Source organism: Peromyscus eremicus, chromosome 6 (genome assembly GCF_949786415.1).
Source record: "Peromyscus eremicus chromosome 6, PerEre_H2_v1, whole genome shotgun sequence".
NCBI lineage: Eukaryota > Metazoa > Chordata > Mammalia > Rodentia > Cricetidae > Peromyscus > Peromyscus eremicus.
Genome location: NC_081421.1, coordinates 9,641,607 through 9,662,622, shown reverse-complemented (window position 1 = coordinate 9,662,622; position 21,016 = coordinate 9,641,607). Strand labels below are relative to the sequence as shown.

The window sequence follows — 21,016 nt, the reverse complement described above, 5'->3', positions numbered from 1 at the left end:
ATTGTTCTTCTTTTAAAATGTTAGTGCTCTCTATTTTTAGGACATTAAAATATCAGCTTCCTCAATAAATAACATTTTAAGATTTTGTAGCTTGACAACTTCTTTTTTTTTTCAGTACATGTCTTTATCTCTTTTTATCATTTACTCTCAAGAACAATGAAATGTCCTCTTTGAATAGTTTTCCCATGTACAACTATGCTATAAATATGGTGGCAATAATAAGCACTCTTAATGAATTCCTCCACATTTTTTTCTTTAATGTATTAAGATGTCCAATAAGAAAGCATGCAAAAGATAAATAAGATATATTGGGCATGCTCATCCCAGCAGCATATATAATAAACATGGAATAACACAGAGAAGATTAGCGTGGCTCTCCAGAAGATGGCCCAAAAATTCACAAAATGTTTCTTATTTTTGAAAGAAACATGAAGTTTGGTGGGGATAGAAGTGGAGGATTTGGATGGAGTTGGGGGTGGTGAAAGAATATGAGCAAAATATATGAAAAAAATAAATGCAAAAGAAATATTATACACTAACAATTCACTGTCCTACTAGCAAGCTTAAGGAAAAGTGTTGACCTTCCCTATGGATCTTGAAATTTAAAACCAGAGGCTTGAGAACCATTACTGAGATAATACGTTAACATTCTATGAAATTTCAAAAGATGTCTAACTTTTGGAGGGGAAAGTAAGACTGATTTGATGGACTTAACTAACAAAAGATTTTTTTTCCTATTTAAAAATTTGGTGTGGAATTTTTGTTTATGTGGGCTGGTGCATGTATACATTTGGGTTTGAGGTTTATATACACACGTGTGTACATGCATGATGAGGCAAGAGAGAAAGAGACAACAGGTATCTTTCTCTATTGCCCTCAGAACGTTAGTTCTTTCAGTGTCTGTTACTGAACCGGAAATTCACTATTTGAACATAATTGTATGGGCAGAGAGCTGGGGAGATACCCCTGTTCACATCCTCCCAGTATCAATATATATATATATATATATATATATATATATATATATATATATATATATATATATACCACTTTCAGTTTCTGAATGATTGTTATTTGAAATTCCTGAGGAAAGAATTTCTACTGTATCAGTGTATGATCATCACTCCTTTATGAACAGTTGCTATTTCTATGTCTAATTATCATGACAAATAAGAAATAGTTGTTTCATTTTACTTTGTCATCATTATGTAAAATGAAAACATGGATATTCCATAACCAAGAGTAATGCTTTATTTATTCCTCCAATTTAATCTGAGAACAGATCACAGCTACCATTTACTAAACCTGCTTATATATATTGAAGTTAAATAGTCATAAAAGTCAGCATGCCATAAAAATTCATTATCTAAACCTTGACACTGTGAGAGGAAAATTAAATATTTAAACAAATTTGTTTTGCGTCTTCATTTGTCTTTATTTGTAGAATAAACTGGTAATATATTAAGAGATGTGTAATTGTTTTATTGGAATCACTTTCAGGGGATGAGGAAATGGCTCAGTGCCTAGGAATAGGAGAGAGATTTGGCATCTGGGATAACATAATTGCTGTTCACAGCTTCTCTGTTTTACCTATTCAGTTTTTACCCTTCCCCAAATTCCTGTTAATCTATGATGCTTTATCAGTCCATTGTTTTTGCCTTTCAAACAATGCTACGTGTGAAATGGTAGCTGACTATCTTTAGTTGGTGATATAAATTTAAAATTCACCCAGATATTTTGATATCTCCACATATTACTTGTTTTTATTGTGGCATAATGTTCTATTTATAACAGTAGCACTATAGTTTTCTTTTCTTGTTAATTCATCACTTGAAGGATATCTTGTTCCTGTTGTTGGGCATTTAGGAATAAATTGTTATAAACAGACAAACAAACAAACAAACAAAAAAGCGTTATGGAGCCTATTCCAAATGGATACATCTACAAAACATCCCGTGCCTAAAACTCAGGGAAACATTGTGGATGAGTGAGTGGAAAGATTGTAAAAGCCAGAAGTTCAGGGTATTTCCTGTGAGATTATGTTGCCTAAAAGGATCAGAAACTATACCTGACAATTCTCACCTACATGACTGCCCAACAATGAGATGAACAAATATAACACCAGCAAGTATGCCAAACTGGATAAGTAAAACTGGACAAGGCCTCAACCTTACACAAAGAACAATAGTCAACTAAATAAAGCTGGGAACAGGAGAGGTGGCCTTCCCCAGGCAAGAGAACAGTAATTGGTGTCCAGGGCTAAATAGTCTGCCATGAAAGCATAGATATAAGTAATATTATACAGACTCAACAGGTTATATTTAGGAATATATGTCTAATTGCAAATACATATACGCATGTAATAACATTTGATGAAAAACAAGGCCATGAACTTGAAGGACAGAAGGGAGGGGAGGGAGAGTATAGAAGGAGACATGTTGTAATTACAATAAATATCAACTTTAAACAAGACAAAAGAGAAAAAAATAAACAATTAAAAAAGTACAATGACCAAAAGCAATTTGGAGGAGAAAGGTTTTATTTGGATTACATTTCCTGTTCACAGTTCATCATAAAGGAAGTCAAGGCAGAAACCTGAGGCAATAACTGAAGCAGAAACTGTGAAGGAATCTCACTTGCTCACAGTCAGCCCTTGCTTGGACCCAGGGGCATTTCCAGAACCAACATATGGCTATGCACAACTGCCTGTAATTCCAGCTCCAGGGGTGAAGTGGGGCTCTAATTAGTCTTAATCAATAAAAACCAGGAGTCAGATACTGAGGGTGAAAGCTGAATGATCAGAGAAGCAGAGTAGCCAGCCACCAAAGACTTCTTACCTCTACAAAATCTCAGACTTAATGGCCAGGGTCCTGTCTCTATTAAGATTCCTATCTCTACTACTTTGTTTTTTTTTGGGGGGGGGTTTTACTTTTTTGGTTTTTCGAGACAGGGTTTCTTTGTGTAGCTTTGTGTCTTTCCTGGATCTCGCTTTGTAGACCAGACTGGCCCTCGAACTCACAGAGATCCGCCTGCCTCTGCCTCCTAGGTGCTGGGATTAAAGTCGTGTGCCACCACCACCTGGCATGTCTCTACTTTCTTAATGTTGGGATTAAAGGCATGTATTGCCACTCTGTTTTTCATTTAGACTAGATCAATATTGTGTTTCACAGGGTGGCCTTGAACTTCTGGTCCTTTTTCCTCCTAAGTGCTAGGATTAAAGGTGTATGCCACCACTGCCTGGCGTCTATGGTTATCTAGTGGCTAGCTCTGCCATCCGATTTCCAGGGAAGCTTTAATTGTCAGAACACAAACACAATATCATACATCATTACCCCCTTTTTGTCTAAACAAAAAGCGAAGGTTTTAACTAACATAAAACTATATACAATATGTACAATAACTATATACAAATATGTACAGTCAATAATTATATTAACAATGTCTGGTTCATTAACATTTGACAAATTCAGAGAAAATACTCCATTATCTATCCTATCTTGGTGAGTCCAAAGTGTTGTACCTAATTCACTTTCTATCTTAACTTGCATTATCAACCCAAAACTACATTTTTATGTCTCTTAACCTTACGCACTTCACATCACATCTCCTTTGTGTGTTTCTTTTCTGAGTTTGTTAAAAAGGAAAGCTATAGCCATCTAGTGTTCAACTCCATCAGAAATTTGAGAAGGATACATTATTACCTGAGTAAACAGGAAGTGTAGAGCAAACAACTTCCAAAAATAAGAAATGATAGAAACTTCTGGTTGCCTATACAATCACCTAAATTTCCTCTGTAATGTTGAGGCATCCACCTTTGGCCTGCAGGCCTAGAATATCTGACAGACTCCTCTGTGAATCAGGACAAAGGACTGTCCCACCTTTTCTTGGCAATGTTCTACAGTCACTTTCTTTTGTGTCCTGCATATCTGCTTTGGACAGCACACTGTCAGCAGTCGAGGCAATGGCAGCTTCTTGCCCAGTGGCTAACTTTTGCCACAAAGAAAATAAACTCCACATGGAGTTTCTTTGACACCCATTGTCTTCTCTGAAGTAGATTGGTGCTGTCAGCAACAGACATGCCTCATTGTCATAAAAAAAAAGAACCTTATGTTATTAAAATATCTTAAATGCCATATTCTTTAGATCTCTGAAGTGTTTGAAGACCATCTGCCTATCTAAAATATATCTCTGGTTGACCTTGAAAAAAATACCTACACCTTGAAAAAGATGACTACAACTTTGATTGTAATAAGTGAGTAACTACTAACCTGCATTTCCTTATTATCTTAAATAGCTTGTAATAATGTCTTTCAGGGACTAGAATTTACATTACTTTGTTAGATGAGCTGTATAGCTACAATACTTTGAACAAGTGTAGGAACATATGTACAGTATGTTCTAACAAAAATAACCTTAAATTTTATCAATATACAAAAATTCATAGCAATGTAAAATATTTAAAACTAGTAATTGCCTGTTTTGGTTTAAAAGTAGATTCAATAATCTACTTTTTTCCCCTATCATTTCTATAACATATATACAGTATAACAAAAATAACCTCAACTTTGTATCAATATACAGAAATCCAAGATAATGCAAAATATTTAAAACCAGTAGTTGCTTTTCTGGTCTAAAAGTAGATTTAATAATCTACCTTTTTATTCTATTTTTATATCCCACTTCTTTGTAGAACAAAATTCCTGAATATAATTGCCTTTGTTTAGCTTTTTTTCTGACCATTACTAATAACAACTTGTAACTAACCACCCTAAATGGTGAAAAATATCGATAACACATTAATTAACTAAAAACTGCCCACCCTACCTCTTGAGAATATGAGTGTTGTATTCTTAAATTTACTTCCTGCTATCTGGGGAAGACAGCATCTTTATGGAACCCTGAAAAAAATTGGGATACTTGTCAAGTCCTGAAAGAGATAGCTATATCATATGTTATCTAGTCTCTATATAATGAAAAAGTGCAGGGCTTGTCTCAAGTCCTGGCTAAAGTAGTCTGTGAGGCTGGATTATCTCAGCTAACCACCTTTAAATGCTCCTGAGTAATTTGTAGTCTAAAAACCAATCTTTAGGTGGTATTTGTCAGTTTAGGGGTGTTACTGTAGTCCAGGTGGAATGATCATTGTGGGGCCCCATCATCTTTTCAGAGACTTCAGAGATCGTCTTTTTCTTGGGACATTTTCTCTGTATGATTTGTCCTTTTTCTTCAGATGTCTCATTTGTCCAGTAGTCTTCACAATCCTTAGCTGGATGCCTTCATTCTCCTGGAAAGACAAAAACAAAACCTTGCCCCAACCCTAACTTGGGGAGTTTATCTTTGGGCAAGGTGTATCTGATCAAATGAAAAGCATTTGTCAGTTAGTTTAACCATAAATTAATTTAGATTGAATGGTTGTGCTGGTTGATGAACTGTCACCTCTTCTAATTAAGAGGTCTCTTGTTCTGGTTTCTCCAAAATTTTTGTTTTACCTTCTAAAAGCTCTTCTGTCATTCATGGTTTTTTACAATAAGCATTAGGTCTCTTAATTGTTCTGTGGCAGAGTTTCCCTCACAGTGAATGACTGAACCAAATGTAACATGAGGGTCTGTGAGAGGCCCCCAAGGTATTTTCTGATGGCAAAGGGTTACCCTTTCTGTCCCTTGTTGATCTGCACTCATTGGTCCAATGTCTGCCTTTGCCACATCTTTTGCATACTTCAGAAGGGAGGGCCCTTTTGTTTGGAGTATTCCTAGCAAAAACATTATTTCTAGGAATGCCCTGTCTACAACACCTTTCTAGGGGCCCTTGTTTGCCACGATTAAAACACTTGACATTTTGATTTTTCTTCAAGCCTCTGGAAATCACATCTCCTAAACAAGGATCACCATGGTGATGGGATTCAATATTGACTGTATCTTGGATCCATCCCTCTATGGGTGCTGATCTTTCCATTAAATGCCTAATTACCCTTTTGCATTGGGAATTAGCATTTTCAAAAGCCAAAGTTTCAATTATTATTTGTCTAGCTTTTGAATTTGGAATCATTCTATTTACAGCTAAAGTCAATCTCTATAAAAAATCAGGGAAGGTTTCTTTTGGGCCTTGTATAACCTCAGTAAATGACTCGATTCTCTTTTCAACTTCTTCAATTCAGTCTCAAGCATAAAAAGCTGTTGTACAGCACAAAGCCAGGGTGTGGTCATCCTGTAGAGACTATCTTTATACATCAGCATCATCTCCCTTTCCAAGAAGCTGGTCTTCGGAGATTTCAATACCTCTAGCCCTGCTTCGTTCTTATTCATGGTTGTAGCTTCATCTTTCCACCAGGTCTTCCACTCTAAATGAGGACCAGATTCCAAAAGTGTTGTAATCAAGTCTCTCAAGTCTTGTGGGACAATTCTGTTACTAGTTGACCATGAATTTAACATCTGCTCCACAAAAGGTGAATGCAGACCATATGAGACTATCACTTCCTTAAATTTCCTCAAATCTAACATTTCCACAGGAATCAAGTCAGCTCTTACAAAGCCTTGGGGATACTTGTCATTTGTCAGTTGTTCCTGCAAGATGACCAGATAAGCTAAGGTTAGTTGTTTGAAAACCTTGGGCTGTTCCTCTCTATTTTTTTCCCTTTTTTTCAAGACAGGGTTTCTCTGTGTAGTTTTGGTCACTGTCCTGGATCTCGCTCTGTAGACCAGGCTGGTCTTGAACTCACAGAGATCCTCCTGGCTCTGCCTCCTGAGTGCTGGGATTAAAGGCATGTGCCACCCCCACCCGGCTCCTCTCTAATTTTATAATGTAATGGTGAGATTGGTTCTCTTTAAATTCCTCTGTTTGGATCTGAATATCTCTATGATCCATTTTAATAAGTTTTTATAAAGCCTGTATCTTGGCCTTCATATCAACCAACTTTTGTAGCAAAAAACCAGGAATTATCAAGCTAACAAAAAAGATTATCAAAATGATAATTAACATTATGTCAATCCCAGTTGAATTGGTTATCCCTTCATTTAACTGTTCCATTTTAAAAACTTGCATTGCGTAATCATAAAGAGACCTATCTCTCTCCATCATGATAGTGTTTCCCATTTTTTTTAATGTGGGGAAAAAAAAATCCTCTCTCTTTTAACTGATTTCTCCCTTTAAGAATTTCCGGTTGTCTCACCAAATCTGCTGACAATGACAGTGAAGATGACGGTGAAGTGTGAGGCTGACTGCTGCTAGGTAGAGCACTAGAAGCCAGAGGGGGTGTCAAGGCAGCAACCTAGTGTGGTAGCAGCCTGAGGAGGTGGTCCAGGGCAAGCCCAAAACCCACAGGGAGAGGGAGAAGCCAAAGAGCCAACTGTCTGCACAGGGGAACCTGCAAAAGCTAACTCGAGCTAAGTACGGCCAATTCTGGCAGCATTTGGAGCCACGAACCTGTGGAGTTTGCCACAACAGAAAAATCTCAAACTTGCTCAGAGATTTGGGGAAAAAAAGAAAGGAAAACCTGCCTGTCGAGGCGGCAACTCTAGCGGGAGCCCCTGCATGCAGCTCTGGTGTGTGTTGGTGGTTGCATAGTCACAGGAAAGCGGCTTTTTTTGTGAATTCATGTCCCAGAAGTTGATGCCAGATGAAGTGTGATCCTAATTAGTCTTAATAATTAAACCTAGAGTTAGAAATCAAGGATGAAACCCGAATAATCAGAGAAGCAGAGTAGCCAGCCACCAAAGACTGACCTCTATGAAATCTGAGACCTAATGGCCAGGGTCCTGTGTCTGTGAATCCTCAGACTGAATGGACCCAAGATCCTGTCTCCACGCTCCTTATATTCCTGTCTCTACCTCTGTGGTGCTAGGATTAAAGGCATGCACCACCACTGCCCATCTCTGTTTCTCTTTTAAACTGGATCAATCTCATGTAGCCCAGGTTGGCCTTGAACTCCTGATCTTCCTGCTTCCTCCTCCCAAGTGCTGGGATTAAAGGTGTGTGCCACCACTGCCTGGCATCTATGGTTAGCTAGTGGCTAGCTCTGCCCTCTGATCTCTAGGTAAGCTTTATTTGTCAGAAAACGAACAGAATATCTTACAACACAGGAAGATCTTTCATCTCTGGCCTGTAGGGCTTCTGTACTCATGTGCATGTACACATACACACACACACACACACACACACACACACACACAGAGAGAGAGAGAGAGAGAGAGAGAGAGAGAGAGAGAGAGAGAGAGAGAGAGAGAGAGAGAGAAAGAGAAACAAACAATTAAAGGCAATAAAATTCTTAAATATGAAAAACAAATACTTCTAAATTTCAAAGTCATTAGAAATTAAATGTGAAATACTGTATATATTTGTAAAAGACAAGACATACTTTCTTAATTCAGCTATTAGACACTAATTAACCAGAATTAGCCAGTATATATTTCATGTGAGGATATTCTTACACACTGCAGAATCTTGATATTATATACTTGAAAAATATATTCCCATAGTATTATTATGTTTAAAATTTGACACAAAAAATGCTGAAATTTCCCCAAAGTTACAATTTGTATTTACTTGATTATTATATTGATTTATGTGTTTGTCAGTGTGTCTGTGTGACTGAATGTCACTTTTGTGAGGTTGGCTGCATATGCCAGAAAAGAGTATAATAATTCATGCAACTAAGTCTACAGGTGCCTGGTAAGCACCTGACCTGTGCACAGAGAACCCTCCACAGGTTCTTGGGATGAGCAGAAGCTACTCTTAAATTCTGAGGCATCATTCTAGCTCCTTAATCAATTATTGACTGAATGAATTTTGTTTTCCACATACACAAACCCAGAACCTTGTTCCTGTTAAAAGGCAGGACTTTATCATCCCACTACAAAACCAACACACTTTCAAATTACAGGAACTTCTGTTGAGATTTTCTTTCAAACTGTGACTTTTTAATTAAGATAGTGCTCTTTGTACACATAAATTATGAGGTAAGTTCATAGTAATCCTGCTAAATAGAGAATATTTTACAGTTTTAATTAACAGTGTGAAAATATTTCTGGTTAAACATCTCAAGGGTTGCTTTTAAGCTTACAAATATATTTTATACTATAATTTGTGTAATTTCATGTTATAGATATAAACTTTGTAATATATATCATTTTGTATTTATTGTCTTAAAAAAGTTTTCAGACAGTATGCTTCAATCACATACTTTCTACTTCTCCAACTCCACCTACATCCTCTGTACCTCCCTACCCAACTTGAAAGTTTTCACTTTCTCAAAATAAATGAATCCTCAAAGACAAAATAAAATAAAATAAAATAAAAACCAAAACAAACAATAAAAAATACCATACCAAAGACATCAAGCCATGAGGCTGGAGTGATGGGTTAGTCATTATGAGTACTGGATGCTTTTCTGCAGGACGAGAGTTCAATTCCCAGCATCCATTGGGCAACTCACAATCATCTATAACTCCAGTTGCAGGGAATTCAAGGCCCTCTTCCATCTTATGTTGGCACCAGACATGCTCTTAGTATATAGACATACAAACAGGCAAACACTCACACACAGACAAACACACACACACACACACACACACACACACACACACATACACACAGAGAAAGAGAGAGGAGAGAGAGAGAGAGAGACAGACAGACAGACAGACAGACAGAGAAAGAGACAGAGAGAGAGACAGAGAGAGAGAGAGAGAAAATAAGAACAAATATACAAAAAGCAAGGAGTCTATTTTGTGTTGGAATACTACTCATGAGTACAGTTCTTGCACTAGAATTGGGTTGATATAAACACCCCATTGGAGAAAATTGATTTTCCCTCCCTCAATGGGTATTAATGAATGAATACCTCAATGGGTATTAATAGTTTGTTAGAGATAAAACTTTGTGCCACTTCCCTTTCTCTTGCTGGGTTTTTGCCTGCTTTGAACTTCTGCAGGTATTATGTGTGTTACTATAGTCTTAGAGTTCATATGTGTATTAGCCATTTTGTGTCTGGAAGAAACTTTTTTTTTTACAGTTCTCTATCACCTCTGGCTCTTATAATCTTTCTGTCTCCTTTTCCACATAGATCCCTGAAACTTGAGTGGAAGTTAAGATAAAGACATCCCGTTCAGTGGTGAAGACTCCAAATTTTCTCACTCTGCACATTGTTCAGGTGTGGATCTCTCTACTATTTACCCTGTACCAGAACAAGATGATTCTCTCATGAGAGTTGAGCCATATAGTGAACTGACAGCTAATTGTGGAGGTTGAGGGACCCCAGGTAGTGGTGATATTTTATTTGTGCTCTAACAAATAAAGCTTGCCTGGGATTCTGAGGACAAAGCCAGCCACTATATTAAACACAGAGGTTAGGTAGTGGTGGCACATGCCTTTAATCCCAGCACTAGTTAAACATAGAGGTCTGGAGGTCTATACAGACAAACAGGAAGTGATAGAGCTGGGCAGAAAGAGGAAGTGATGTAGTTGGGTGCAGAAAGGAAGTTAGATGGTAGAGCATGAAAAGTATATAAGCATGAATATATAGAAAGCAGCTCTTTCTTGGGCTGAGGATTTCCTAGCAGTAAGAATTTGTGGCTGGCTTGCTCTGTTCCTCTGATCTCTCAGCTTTCACCCCGTATCTGGCTACGGGTTTTTTTTATTAAGACCATTTAGAAATTCATGTTAAACCTGGTAGAGTCCCTTGTTCTGCAGGTTGGATGGGTGTCGCAAATGAATGGAGATGAGTTTTAGAATAATCAGCTAAAGAATACAGAAAGAAAGAATCAGGGAGACCTGGGCCAGCAGGCTAAGTCCAATGGTATTAATTGGCCATTATTTTTTTGCAGCAGAAATATACATAGCATGAAAACTACCCTTCGCTGGATGTGGGGTCATAACTTTTGCTTGCAGATACTTGGTGAAAATACTATCATGAAGTGATTTATGTCTATACACTGAATGCCTTTTAAAATTGAATGTTAAAATTCTTTGCATCCATATGTTACATTCTAGAGCATTTTTACTGACCAAAGTAAATTTGTTTTTCAGTAAGTGTTGTTTTCCATAAATCTAAAAATATCAAAATAAGATTATTCAGCTTAATGTTAATTTTTTTGAACTTTGGAGCTCATATATTGAATTAGTGTGTAGTTATGTGAGTTAATATTTTGATGTTTTAGTAATGTAGTTCAGCTATTCCAGGATATTTCCATTTTTAAGAAATTACACAGAATACAATTTGAATTAAAATGATTAAATGTTTGGTGATCATTTTGCTGAACAATGTGTGGAAGGACTTTTCAATTTCCTTTTGAAAATGAAATATTAGCTTGATAAAAATTTTCATGCAAATTTATAATATATATCTGACATCAAGTATAGATTTGGGGTCAAGAATATATCTCAGTTGTAGATGTCATGGTTCACATCTAGAAGACCGTGGATTCAACCTCCATTCACACACACACACACACACACACACACACACACACACACACACACAATTTCCTTAAAAATCTCATAAAATCATAATAAATCCAACAAAGACAAGAGAGAAAGATTATGATGAATGCTGAAATCCTGTTTTATATGTAACATAATTTCAACAATGTTATGTTTAAAATATGTAGAGGATGCTAAGATGACTCATCTTTAAATGTTTTCCATTGCAGCAAGAGATCATTAGTTTGATCCCAATATCCATGTAAAAAGTCAAATGTTGCTGCTGTGCCTATCTATAAACCCAGCACTATGGAAGCAGATAAAGGAGGATTCATGTCACTCACTGACCAGCAGTCCAGGTACTCATTGAAATCCAGGTTCAGTGAGAGATTCTCACTAAAAGCTAAGGTGGAGAGAGATTGAGAAAGGCATCAGACATCTACATCTGGCCTTCACATGTGCCTATATCCATTGGTGTGCATACACACACACACACACACACACACACACACACACTAGACTTAATTTCCAAATAATTGACAACTTCAATTTTGTTTCTGAAAAAAATAAAAATTCTGGATACAATTCTTTTCTGGATTCACTGTAGTCATTGATTGTTTCTCTACTTTAAAAGATTCTTATTTGTAAATTACATTTTATGTTCAGCCAATTTACAATTATAATAAAAAAATCAATTTATCTCTTAGCCTTAAACTCTTCCAATGCATTTAAAACAGTAATAATGTCATATTTTGCACTTTGAGAAAAAGTACATTGCAGATCCTTTCATTTTAAAACACCTTGAAAGGATGAAGCATTTAAACCATTACTGGAATTCATGTGTTAGTTATTTGATTAGTTTGAATATGTCACTCTCAAGTTTCTATCACTAACTATTTCCAAGCTGTTCAGATAAAAGAGCCAACCATTACAATTACAATAGAGAAAACTGCAAAGGGTATAACACTGATTTAACAATAATAAACAATATCAATAACTATATGAATTGTACTGAAGTCAAAAGGGAGCTGAGCTGTAGGGTTAGCTCTTGTTGTGACATGAAAGAGGTGGGCTCCTCCAGATAGAAACAGGCTAGAAACACTGGTTCCCACTAGCCAGATTGGTTGGGTAGCCAAAGAAGAAGAAATCATTTCAACATTTAACAAATTGCTAAAGCTTGAACACAGGCTTGCCTGAGAGTGAGTCTACTTATAGCTACTAATAGCACTTCTTCACAAACCTTGATGTCAGACACAAGAAGCCAAAAACCCAACGGAAGGATGGTTAGATTCCCTGAGTTCATGATCCTGGAAGATCATGTAGGCATTAATAAAATGTGGAGAAGCAGGAAGCTAGCTGCTTGTTCTTTTACTAGGAAATTAATATTTTCACAATAAGACATATGAAGCTTCTGCTCAAATTAAAGAGAAAAAAAAAATCTGCTTTGAGTAAAGGGCAGCAAAGTGCCCTAAGCACAGATTGTAAAAAATTACAGACTGTGGATGGGAAAATCACGGAGTCCCAGCACATAGTCCTGTGGCAAAAAGAAGAACATATTACTGGAATTTGTTCAACTCTCAAGAATACCTCTTCTGGTGAGCAAGAAAGGAACCAGTACAGAGGCACCAGCACCAAAAATCTCAGGGATAGACCAGTGGCAAGGGAAACAAAATGTGTTGAGGGCTGACTCCAAGGAAGAAGTTATGATAGGATAAAGAAAACATCAAGGAAAAGAAATTGCCTAAACAATCCACCCACTTAAAAGGAATAAGAACTTAATAAGAATATGTCAATTTTCTTGATTTAAAAATGTTAATACTTTGTTCTTTTGGATTAGAAGAAATTGTCCTAGTTATGAATCAATAAAAGAAATAATAGCTATTTTTATTTAAAAGTACATTTTATTGAGTAAATAAAAGGTCAACTGGATTAAGATCAATACAGTTACACATGTCATAGTGAGCAGATAAGTCATGCAGAATATCAACAGAGTTTTATCACGTCAATGGAAGAGCTAATCCCATACAATTGAGCAAGGCATTTTAACAGAAATGCTGAGTCCAGCCCAACCTTCAGATAGTCCTTGGTATAGGGGAGTGTGGATTGAGAAAATGAGACATAGATGAAGAAAAAGACAGAGACACAGGATAGCATTGGGAGGGCTCTGGGTTAATGCCACAGTAGCCCCAAGTTTATTCCTCATGGGCTTTTTATACACCAGCAAGGGGAGAGGCATAGGATCTTCTCCTCTCAAGAACATAATAGTTCAGGTGCAAAGCACAGACAAGTATAAACACTTCCTTAGTATCTAGTAACCACATCTTATGGTAAAACATTCTGTAATTAGGCCTTGAAGTATAAGACACCTAGTACCATGCCTTTGGCCAAAGCATCCTATTATGCAGTCTTGTGGGGAAAAATCAAGCTCAGACTCTTTGACCTTGAGTCAAGATGGAATAAGGACACGATATGAAGTCTCTGTATGCCCCCACACAGAAACAACACCAAACAACTGCCATACAGAAGGCAAGTCAGTGCATACTGACATGATAGACAGGAAGCCAGTCAGCATGAGTCACCCAAGTGATTACAGACATGCAAATCAAACTATAGCATGGACTACAAGAGTGTTTACACAAAACCTGTGGAGAAAGAAAGAGAGGTGTGGTGATATATTGTGCACCCCAATAAAGCTTACTAGGTATCAGAAGACAGAGCCAGCCACTAAATTAAACATAGAGTTCAGGCAGTGTTGGCACACACCTTTAATCCTATCACTTGGGAGGCAGAGATCCTGCTGGATCTCTGTGAGTTCAAGGCCACACCTGGCTACATGAAAGAAATAGAATCAGGCAGTGGTGACACATGCCTTTAACCCCAGGAAGTAATATGGCAGGACAAAGAATGGTGTATAAGGTGTGAGGAAACAGGAACTCGCTCTCTTTAGGCTGAGTATTTCATAGAGGTAAGAACATGAGGCTGGCTTGCTCTTCTTTTCTAATCTTTCAGCTTTCACCCCAATATCTGGCTCTGGATTTTCTATTAATAAGACCTTTCAAGATGTGTGTTACAGAGAGGGGTTGGTAGGGATTCTGGAAGTGATGGAATGGTCTAGAGTTTATAAGTATAAAACAACATGCACTTAGGAAAACACTTTCGCATTTTCTTAAAATTTATCCCAAGATATTTTATATTATTTGTGACTATTGTAAGGAATGATGTTTCTCTGATTTCTTTCTAGGCTTATTTATTTTGTGTATATAGGAGGGCTACTGACTTTTTTGAGTGAAACCTGGATCCTGCTACAATTCTGAAGGTATTTATCAGCTGTAGGAGTTCCCTGGTAGAATTCTTAGGATCACTTATGTATACTATCATATCATATGCAAATAGCAAAAGTTTGACTTCTTCCTTTCCAATTTGTGTTCCCTCGATCATCTTTTAGTTTTCTTATTGCTCCAGCTAGAACTTCAAGTACTATATTGAATAAATATGGGGAGAGTGGACAGCCTTCACTTGTTCCTGATTTTAGTGGAATCACTTTGAGTTTCTCACCATTTAATTTGATGTTAGCTGTAAATTTGCTGTAAATTTCCTTTATTAGGTTTAGGTATGTTCTTTGTATCCCTGATCTCTCCAAGACCTTTATCATGAAGGGGTGTCAAAGGCTTTTTCAGCATCTAATGAGGTAATCTTGTTTTTTTTTTTTTTTTTTTTCCTTTCAGTTTGTTTATATGGTAGATTACATTGACAGATTTTTGTATGTGGAACCATCCCTGTGTCTCTGGGAGGAAGCTTACTTGATCATGTTGGATGATTTTTTTTTATGTGTTCTTAGATTTGATTTGCCAGTATTTTATTGAGTATTTTTGCATCAATGTTCATGAGGGAGATTGGTCTGTAATTCTCTTTCTTTGTTGTGTCTTTGTGTGGTTTAAGTATCAGGGTAACTGTAGGTTCATAAAATGGGTTTGGCAATGTTTCTTCTGATTCTATTGTTTGGAACAGCTGGAGGAGTATTGGTATTAGCATTTCTTTGCAATTCTGGTAGAATTGTTGGCTGAAGCCATCTGGCCCTGTGGTCTTTTTGGTTGGGAGACTTTTAATGACTGCTTGTATTTCCTTAGGGGTTATAGGTCTATTTAAGTTGTTTATCTGGCCTTGATTTAATTTTGGAATGTGGTACCTATCCAGAAAATTGTCTATTTCTCTTAGATTTTCCAATTTTGTGGAGTACAGTACTTTGAAGTATGACCTGATGATTCTCTGGGTTTCCTCAGTGTCTTTTGTTATGTTCCCCATTTCATTTCTAATTTTATTATTCTGTCTCTGCCTTTTGGTTTGTTTGGATAGGGGTTTGTCTACCTTGTTGATTTTCTCAAAGAACCAACTTTTGTTTCATTGATTGTTTTTGTATTATTCTCTTTGTTTCTATTTTATTGATTTCAGCTTTCAATTTGATTACTTCCTGTCATCTACTCCTCCTGGGTGAGTTTGCTCCTCTTTGTTCTAGAGCTTTCAGGTGTTTAGTTGCTAGTGTGTGATTTCTCCAAATTCTTTATTTAAGCACTTAGTGCTATGAACAGTCTTTTTAGCACTGCTTTCCCAGTGTTCCACAGTTTGGGTATGTTGTACATTCATTTTCATTGAATTGTAAGAAGTCTTTAATTTCTTCCTTTATTTCTTCCGCGACTCAGTAGTGATTCATTTGAGCATTTTGCAACTTCCATGAGTTGGTAGGCTTTCTGTAATTTCTGTTGTTATTGAATTCTCAACATCCTGAGTCATCAGGGAAATGCAAATCAAAACAACTCTGACGTATCATCTTACACATGTCAGAATGGCTAAGATCAAAATCACTGAGGACAGCTTATATTAGAGAGGATGTGTAGTAAGGGGAGCACTCCCCAACTGTTGCTGGGAGAGCAAACTTGTATAGCCCCTTTGAAATTTTATGGTGACTTATCAGAAAATTGGGAATCAATGTACTTCGAGACCCAATGATACCACTCTTGGGGCATATACACAAGGAATGCTCAACCATACCACAAGAACACTTGCTCAACTCTGTTCATAACAGAATTATTCTTAATAGCCAGACCCTAGAAACAACCCTAGATGCCCCTCAACTGAAGAACACATAAAAAAAATGTAGTACATATACACAATGGAGTATTACTCAGCTGTAAAAAAACAATGACATCATGAAATTTGCAGGCAAATGGATAGAACTAGAAAAATATCATCCTGAGTGAGGTAACCCAGACCTAGAAAGACAAACATGGGTTGGAATCACTCATAGGAGGATACTAGATGTAAAGCAAAGAAAAACCAGACCACAATCTACAGCTCCAGAGAAGCTAGCTAACAAGAAAGACCCTAAGAGTGATACATGAGATCTTCTTGGTTAACCAGGAGTGGGTGGTGGTCATAAGGGGATGGGATGGAGTATGACAATATGAGGAAATAGGATGGTCGAGTTGGGGGAGGGATGGAGTGGTAGAGCAATGAAAGAGATATCTCAATAGAGGGAGCCATTATGGAGTTAGGGAGAAACATGATACTAGGGAAATTCCCAGGAATCCACAAGTATAACCCCAGCTTAGACCCCTAGCAATAGTGGAGAGGGTGCCTGAAATGGCCTTTCCCTTAACTAGATTGATAAATACCCTAACTATCATCATAGAACCTTCATCCAGTAACTGATAGAAACAGATGCAGAGACCTACATCCAAGCACCAAGTCCAGTCAAAGAGAGAGAAGGGAATTAGAGGAGCAAGGGGAGGGGGTCATGATCATGATGGGGAAACCCACAGAGATAGATGATTCGAACTTGTGGGAGTACAGGGACACCAGATCAACAGCTGGGGAATTTGCATGGAACCAAATTAGGAACTCTGCACATGGGTAACAGCTTTGCAGCCTGGTCTGTTTGAGGAGCCCCTGGCAGTGGGACCAGGGTCTATCTCTGGTACATGAGCTGGATTTTTGAAGTCCATTCCATATGGTAGGATCCTTGCTCAGCCTTGATGCCAGGGGTAGGGGGTAAAGGGAGGTTTAGTCCTGCCTCAACTGAACATCCCAGGCCTTTTTGACTCTTCATAGGAGGACTTACCTTTTATGAGGAGTGGATAGAGGTTTGGGGAGGTTATGGGATGTGGGAGGAGAAGGGGGAGGGGGAACTATTGTTGGTATGTAAAATGAATAAAAATAAATAAATAAATAAATAAATAAATAAATAAATAAATAAATAAATAAAAAAAATGTATAGTTTAAATGCAGGTTGTTCCGATCTTTTTACTTCCAGAATTAACTACCAATAAGAAAGAAACATGCAGGGCAGTGGTGGCACATGCCTTTAATTCCAACACTTGGGAGGCAGAGGCAAAAGATCTCTGTGAGTTCCAGGACAGACAAGACTACACAGAGTAACCCTGTCTCGAAAAACAAACAAAATACACACACACACACACACACACACACACACACACACACACACACATTATAATATCACTAAAAGCCTTACATTTCAGGGTACTGTGTAACAGGTCTGCTTGGACTTTATTTTATATATAAGTTTCCTGTTTGTGTCTAATGTAGGCAGGGTGTGAGTAATGATTTTTTGTGGCCCAATCTTTTCTCTGACCCACTGATGTTCCCCAAGAGAGCTTTCTGAACTCACTATGTTAGAGGTTTTGCCATAGCTTTTTTTGTACTGTGGCCAGTGGAGTTTTTTGCCTCCATATTCCTAAAGTTATAAATTCATGTGGAGAGAAAGTATCTTTGTGATTGAATGATTATTCACCTCCTCCATTTCAAGTGCTCTCACATTTCTGTTCAATAAGTCCGAATAAAAATAATATACCTATCATAGGTCTCAAAAGGTGGAGCCAAATGCATTTATCACAGCCCAATGGCAACTCCCCTGGGGCCAGGAGGGTCAGAGAAGGCACAAGGGAGCCCATTCTTGCTTATGAATATGAGATATGTGAAGGATTACTGCTGCTATACATATCAGTGCCACTCAGAAACAAACTCTGGAAACAGTATCAAGATCGTATGATATTCTTTTCATTATTTGTACAAATAACAAAGTAACTGTCATCTTAGAACTATATCTAATATAGAAACTTGTGGACTTTTTATTAGAGGTCTCAGAAATTATCCTTTTAGTGTGTATGTATTTGTTCACTCCTCATCTATTTTTTTGTGAGACATTATCTCGTTTAGGCTAGGTTTGCCTTGTACTTTCCATATATCCTAGGATGAGTTTGAATTGCTGATCTTCCTGTCTCTACTATTTGGGATTACTTTTTTTATGAGGTACTAGGGATGGACCATAGAACTTTTTGCATGCTAGGCAAGCACTCTACCAACTGAACTGCATCCATAGTAGAGGCTGTGTAGAACTCTTGAAAACACCCTCCACTAACGAATTTACCTGAGCCTGATTAAATCATGAGTTATTTCCCAAAGTTGCTTGCCAGTCATAGAGCTCCCACATGCTACCAAGGTGCTTCCTGGAGTTTCATCCCTACATCCTCCCTCACAGCATTTCATATAGGACCCATGGGAAGATGATTTTTAAAATGTAGACTCACGAAACGGGAAGAAAAGATAGAGGAACAGTGTCGAGTGCACAAGAGAGAATGGCAAAACAAGGGGTCTGGAAGCAACCTGGGAGCACATCCGAAGCAGACAAAGAACATGGCATTAACGAATAGAGCCAGTCCTCAGCCTGTGGCCATGACTTCTGTTCCCCAAGCTGGCAGAATGAGGTCAAGGGTCCAGGGCTGTTGGCAGGTTGCAAGCATAATGGTCACACCTGGTGAACCTCAGGGCATCGAAAGCAGAGACTGTGTGGTTCTCTGGAGCTGTCTTAGATCCCGCTCCCCTTCATGTCCTGCCTCTGAGTAACAGCAGGACATCTGACATGAGACTCAGGGATCCTCAGGTACTTAGGGTGCTCCTGAAACTAGAAATCTTGAACAAGACCAAAGTCTCATTGCAATGAGTGCTTGCATACTGTGTGACACAGTGCAATTGTTATGCCACTTCAACAAACAAGTAAGGGCAACATGGAGCGACAGAGTGTGGCTTGTATGCAGTGGCAAGAGGCTGAACTAGGGAAAGCATGGTGGTTACAGATATGGGAGAAGGATGTGATGAATGGGGAAGCATGTTGATGTCGAGTAGAGCCAGCAGGATGGTGTGCAGCAGTCTTATCCCAGAACACAGCTGCCCAGCTACATGATCGATCTAGCTCTGAACAATAGCAGGATGTCTGAGATGGAAATTGGTCTATTTTCTGGATTGGGCCTTCTTGAAAGCCTTCCATGGTCTGTGCTGCCTCAGGAGGCCATGTTGGCTTCTGTGATCCATGCTACAGCTGGATGTAGCTGAAGTTTTCCTGGTCCCGCCTGGCCCATGGTCAGGACAAATCTCTCTCACCTGCCAGTCCTGCAGCCGCTCAGATCCAATCAAACACACAGAGACTTATATTACTTATAAACTGTATCGCTGTGGCAGGCTTCTTGCTATCTAGTTCTTATATCTTAAATTAATCCATTTCTATTAATCTATAAATTGCCACATGGCTTGTGGCTTCCCGGTACTTTACATCTTACTTCTCATGGTGGTGGCGGCTGGCAGCATCTCCTGACTCAGCTTTCTACTTCTCAGAATTCTCCTCTCTCCTTGTCCTGTCTATACTTCCTGCCTGGCTACTGGCCAATCAGCCCTTTATTTATCTATCAGTCATCCACAGCAGCTGGAGGATGTGCTGACCATGGTCCCTGCTGCTGCCCCACTCCCTATTGCTGCCAGAGATCGTGTTAATGTCCAAAGTCTATGCTGCCACCAAAGGCCGTAATGGTATCTCTGGTCCTACTGTAGCTAGGGACTGTTTTGATGTCCATGGCCAATGTTAGCACTGAGAGCCATGGGAATATCCATGCCTCTGCCAGGGGTCATGTGATTGTCTGTGGTCCATGTTGCCTCCAGAGCCTATATTGATGTGTATAGCTGCCGCCCCTTTCCTTTCAAACTTTTTCTCTCTCTGAAGTGTCTCATTTCTTCTGACTTCTTGAGAGTAATGTTCATTGACTACATTGTTTGCAGTTCCAGGAGTGCCCTATAGGTTTTCATTTTATACCCTCATTATAACATCTGATAACTGCCTTTTGGCTGGTTGTTTCCACTGAAATATTATGTACAGGGAGCTCTTTATTTGTTGTCTCCTGGAGTTAGAGGTATCATTGGTATTTAGTCAATAGTCACTCATCAAATAAAGCAATGAATATTGACTAGACATGTCTTTTTCAGCACTGATCCTTATCACATGATTCCACAGTGTTTTTCATCCATGTGTAACTACCAGATCTATTTGCACAATCATAATTGGGTTCATTCTTCTTGGCAAAGATCTGTCAATTTGGGTTTTAAGAGCTAATATTGTGAAATGTTACATCTTAACATGGTTTAATTTGTTTTAATTATTTCAACATGCACACTGGGAAAACCTTAGTGAAATACAGTTTTATAACATATGTATGAAATTTCCAATGAATGGATGAACAAAAATTTTGATTGGAGGAAGAAATGGAAGAAA

The 21,016-nt window shown here is 38.1% G+C and overlaps 1 non-coding gene across 1 annotated transcript; it reads left to right on the top strand.

Annotated features, from left to right (window-relative positions):
* Positions 1–314: 314 nt before the first annotated feature.
* On the top strand, positions 315–419 carry LOC131913909 (U6 spliceosomal RNA). Its single transcript, XR_009379982.1, has one exon. It is a non-coding gene; the product is annotated as a U6 spliceosomal RNA (small nuclear RNA).
* The last annotated feature ends 20,597 nt before the right edge of the window (positions 420–21,016 follow it).